Here is a 6000-nt window from a genome sequence, read left to right as displayed (position 1 = left end):
TCATGTTGTGGCATTTTTGCTGGTAGCACCTCAGCCATGAAAACTTCCTGCTCTACCGCTTATAGAACCGGTATAGAACAGTAAAGTTATTGTCATGTTCAAAAACAAGTCTGAGCTGTTAAGGCTTTTTAACATGACATATTAGCGAAGATGGATCCACTCTTTCTTGTTGCTTGCGCCAGATTTTGACCCTGCCATATAAATGTCGGTGCAGAAAGCGAGAGACATCGCACAAGATAACATTGGTCCATTCTTCATGTGGCCTGTGGTGAAAGGAGTAGCAAATATAGGCGTTGTCTTCTGCTGCTAGCTCATCTGCTTCACACACACTGCAGCTTTGAGCTTTTCCTGGGCATTACCCTACCCAACACCAAAATGCAAATAAACGGCACAATCAAATTCGAATTAAACTATCTTTAACTTCCCTGTTCCCGACTTCAGTTCAAAGTCTGAGTGATATCTAACTGCGACAATTGACAGAATTTTCACAGCTAGCAGTCATCTTGCATCATGCCACCGTCATGTTCTTAATGGTTTTTCATGAATTTTCCAGAGTTCATGTTTGAAAAAGTCTTGTTGTGCATTCAGAGGTATTCTTAACCTCGGTTGTAATAACTGGTTATTTAAGTTGTTGTTTCTCAATCACCTTCAACCAGTCTGGCCATTCTTCTCTGCCATTTAGCACTTAGCACTTTCTTTTTTGGGCCCCTCCTTGAGTTGGTTGTGTGTGAAAATCATAATAGCTCTGCAATTTGTGAAATAATCAAACCAGCCCAAGTGGCAGCAACAACTATGCCATGTTCAAAGTCACTTAAATAGACGTTCCACCCTATCCCAATGATTGATTTGCACTTGAGCGGATCCTCTTGACCATGTCTACATTCTTAAATCCACCGGCTTTCTGCCACATGAACGGCTGATTAGACATTTGCTTTTGAGGAGCAGCCGAACAGACTGACCGGTGAGTGCACCACGTATATGAACCCTTTTTTCTTCTTACAAGTGCAGCAAAGATTGAAGTCCTTTGTGTGTAATACGGCTGCTGAACCTTTTCAGTGTCAAGCATGAGCTGCTGGTTTAAGCTAGTCAACAAGGTCATGCTGCACCACACCACCATCTTAGCAGAGTGCCACCACAGAACATCATTGTTCTGTGTCATCATGTGGGAAATCCACATTAGATTTGTTTTATGTCTGGTGTGTAAAGCTACTTGAAAATCTAGATTGTGCCATGGTCCATCTGTGAATGCCAGCCTACCATCCATGCATGGATGTGAGGCCCACTTGAACACTCAGTCACACTTTGTCTCTTAATCAGTAGCATCACTCCAAGTTATTGGGAAATCATATAGTATTTATGAATGTGCGCTGTTCATTGCCGCTGTTGCAATATGATAGAAATGCACTTCATTTCCAGCCATAGTGTGACCTAGTTTGCCCTCTTAATAGTTGCACACTGTACCATCAGATATATTAGACAAATTTCACACAAGTTGTGGTCGTCATTGGCTTTTTCTTTTGCCATTTCCCCATACTTCACAGATTTTCTGCTATAAAAAAAACAGCAGCAAAGACAATCTCTTTTTGTGATGTTTTTCATGTTTCTGGGAGAGAGAACGAATGGCCATTAAAATTAAAATAACTTACAAGCTACCCAAAGCTTGCATCATTTTGTAATGCACAGTAAGTTTGCACTGCAGAAAGCTTCTCGCCTCTTATCTTCAAAACTGGCTGCAGGCAGATTGTTGACAAGTACAGACGATAAAATCTCTTTGTTAGCTGTTCTTCTCTTCTTCTTTTGGTTATTTGGTCTTTGGTCTTAATTTGTCAATTACTGGGCCTAAAATAACTTTTTTCAGTAGTCCAGTATGTCACTGACAACATTAGTATTACATGTCTTACTGAAACTCACAAGATATGATCAGAGATAAGCCAGATGCGACACAAAGTAAGACTCTTCACATCACAACAAGTGTGGGGTTTTTTTTCTTTTCTCACTCCCTTTTGGTCGGGGCTTCTCTCTGATTCTGGCTTGGTGTTACTAGATTCAGCAGAAACTGTAAAACGGCACCTATTCAGGTTGTGCTGCATGTGTGAGGCAAGGCAAATACTGTATCTGTTTGCTCTTTGCAAGCACCAAGTCTTCCATGAGTGACGCAACATTTGAGGTTAAGGATTCCAGAGAGAAGAAAAAACGAAATCAAACAAAAGGGGAAAAAGATGAATGTCTAAAATCAGTAGATTGATCCTTTGGTTTAACCCTTTAACCGGCACGATTTAGCCTCGCTTGCTGGAGTGCCGCTAGCACTGCAGTTCTTCTTCTTTGACAGAACAAGCGGGGAAATATTTGTGCACTCACAACGCATGCATAGACAGTGCTGTGCTACACCATGCTGTTAAGATTTACATGTTTGGATAGAACTGTGGGGATCACTGATGCGGCACAGGCTTTCCAAAACAAGCACTGCTTGTAGAGTATTAGTCATTCCAAAGCAAAAATAATGTAGCAGTAAAGGAAAATCAAACACTATTATCATCCTTCAAATTTCTTCTTACTCTCACCTCGAATCTGCAGGAAACTCCAACGAGAGACAACATATTAAACCTCTGCCTAGTACATGTCTCTTTTTTGCCTCACAAAGGCAATTGAGGTAACATAAATGAGTTACCACAATGCTGTCTTTTCGAGAACACAGTCCAAGTGGTATAAATGATTAATAGGCTTCTTCACTTGTCTTTCAGCTCTCAAGGGCCCCTCTCTGTGTCAGCCTTGTAGCTGAGATATAAGAATAACGTGCCACTGGTCTCCACAGATTCTCCCTCAACTCTCTGCTTTGTGATTCATATTTCATCTCACCTCTATTTGCCACAAGCGGAGCAAAGTAGTGACTCAAAAATGTTATGAGATAGTGACGACTTTAGCCCTTCTGTTATGTTGAAAAGTACTTCTCTCCCCTGATTATAACGCACAGGGTGTTTTAAAATGCCCGGAGGCACATCGGCAACTTTACTTGTATGTACCTGAGACAAAATGTCAGGTCAAGCGAGATCAGTTGTTGTGTTAATTTGTTTTCATTCATGGGTGTTAATGGTATGCCATGGGAAATTTCATCACCAGTTGTACATGCATGAATGCACATGCATGAATCTTAACTCGTTTTTGAACCGAAAAGACATTTGAGTTCTCAGTTTTGCCCCTCCAAAATATCACAACAATGTCTGTCTTCCAGCAGTCTCTTTAAAGCTTTCACAGATGAGCTGATTGATGATAAGTGCTCCAATACAGAGCTGCAACTGAGTCCCCGAAGGCCTTGGGAAGCTCCTTAGCTGGACACAACTATTTTTCAAGTGACCAAATTTCAAGTGTTGGCGCGAAAAACGTGTCTGAGCAATTTGGGCTCTTCCTAGGAGGCACGGACATTCATCCTTCAATGACTGCTCCGTCAGAAGCTTGGCCAAGACCTTGAATGACCATACAGGTGACCGACTGGCAGTCAAAGCCATGGCAGGTGGTAGTGGGCACAAGAAGGAATGTCAGAGCTCTCAAAGCCCAGACTCTGACATCCCCCATTTGTCCTGCTGTCAACTGCTGGGGGCTTTGAAAGGGAGACTGTTTTCTATTTCTGCACACAGACAGTCCAAGCATAAAATCTGACTGCAACTTTCACACGGGCATGAGCAGCCAACTGATAAATAAGGGTAAAATAAGAAATAAAATGGGATTTCTTCTGCAGGGTACAGTAAATTGTACTGTTCTTTCTTTCTTTACTGATTTTGGTCCCGCCCACTGACACAATCAGAGCAAACACTTCAAATATCACTGTGTTTTTAGGCTCAAATAGGCACTTCCTCCACCAGGACACTTTTTCAGGGAAAAGCCATTCGCATCACTCTATTCTGATTAATTGCTCTAAAAAGCCATTATAGTGTGATGTGGAGAACCAGCATGCTCAACACAAGGACCCTAAAACTGTAACAGCAGAATCAGATGATTTATTTATTATTTATTTACCTGTTCAAATGTGTGCCATGAGGGCTATTTGTCTTTGTTACTCCAGCCCTTGATAATGTGACACCATATCAGCATTTTAAGTCATTTTTTTCAAAAACATGTGTTTGTTTCTCTCAAATGAGCAGTAGTATACGCTTAAAACATGAAAAGAATAATACTAATATGTAACATCTACTTGAGGTAGTAGTACTACAGAATTTTACCAGCAGAGGGTGTACAACTCCGCGTAATCAGACACCACCACTTTTGAAAATCAAACACAACTGGGTGTTAGGTAACATTTTAATGAGCCTTTAACTGTAATTTATTATCCAGATTGAACAACAATTCTAATATCTGTCTATCTATCTATCTATCTATCTATCTATCTATCTATCTATCTATCTATCTATCTATCTATCTATCTATCTATCTATCTATCTATCTATCTATCTATCTATCTATCTATCTATCTATCTATCTATCCTAACTTTGTGGGTATAATTAATGCTTCCGAGCTTCCCGCATCAAACCTAAATTCATTTTTTCCCACAAGGCTCTATAATCCCAGTCACTTTCTACTGTCATGTGTACAGTATTTTTCAGCTTAACATCAGGGTTTTACTCCCACCACCAGCTCTGTTACTCAGGCTCATATGCCAAGGGGGGTGAATGTGAGCTATATCATTACATGGTGCAGTGGACAAGTGAATGCATTAGCACCCCTAGAATTCCCCAGCTGCTTATTAATTAACACGCTGTGGGTTGGTGGGAATTATCAGCAAGGAAAGGTTACTGCAAGCTAGCAAGCTACGTTAGTGTTAGTCAGGGAAGTGCCTTATTCGACGTGTGTGTGGTTTTGCTTTATCGGTGTGCCAAATGCCATTTAACCAGGCTGGCCGCTAAGCAGACGGCATGCACTGACAAGTGGAAGTGAGTTGGCTAATCATACAGCAGTGCTGTTGTGAGGTATTTGAAATGTGCTGTGTGTTTACTGAGCTGTCTATCTGCCTTCAAATTGTGAATGCACGTCTAATTGTTTTGTTTGTTATCTGCTGGGCGTATTTCACATCCAGAGGAGCAAAGACCCTGAAACGTATGATAAATGATAAATTCTTTCAGTGATTTTTCAGCCTTATTTTCATGTATTAGTCATGGTGCTGGCATGCGTATAACGCCCACAACAGTGTGCCAATGTTCTCTGTAGCAGCCTGGTTTACTTCCGCCATCCACTGATGTCTCAAGGACTACAGGGACGGTTTGAGTTTCATTTTCATTCCGCCTGGTGGTATCACAGAGCGGTTTTGATGGTCAGACAGCTCCTCTCCCTATCTGCACGAGAGAAAATTATAGGAAATTATATAACGTGCTGTCAAAGTATGTGGATCCACATTTGAGAAAATGCAATAAAGAGGAGATGAGAGCCCTTCTGCCACTCAGTGGCACTATGAGCTGTGCTAAGTAAGCAATGATGATCAAGAGTGTTTCTCTTGAACTACTTAGGCTGAGTAACTAAATCAACAAGATCACAATAAAGTGTTTTCTCACCAACACAACTCAACTTAACACAATGAGGAATTAGAATCACGCACACACGTCCACATCACTTAATTATACATCCTGAAATATGGCAAGCAACGTTAATGAATTAAAGTTTTTTAAAGAATGAGAAAAGTATGGTGAATCACAGCTGACTCCTCACTAAAGTGTGAGGCATGCTGGTACATGTAGGCAGTGTGAGACAGACTGAGCGGTAGAACAAACAATTCTCTGTTAGTATGGCAAATTATAGTGTGCATTTCATTATACTGTACCCTCAGCAGTACAAAGACTATGGTACAGTGTGTCCACATAATTAGCAGCAGTGTTTTCCTTAAATTGTCACTGTTAAAGGCCGTGAAACTCATTTCTACAATAAGCTGACTCTGACCACTGGTGACCTACATGAACACCTCTTCAGCCAAAGTTTTACAAAAGTTTTATTTAATGGTGTTTAATTACTGGTGAGTT

The sequence above is a fragment of the Mchenga conophoros genome, linkage group LG10 (assembly GCF_057382185.1).
Source record: "Mchenga conophoros isolate Kocher_MC1m ecotype Shallow Benthic linkage group LG10, M_conophoros_male_GT1.1, whole genome shotgun sequence".
In the NCBI taxonomy this organism is placed as follows: Eukaryota; Metazoa; Chordata; class Actinopteri; order Cichliformes; family Cichlidae; genus Mchenga; species Mchenga conophoros.
This window is presented reverse-complemented; position numbering follows the sequence as displayed.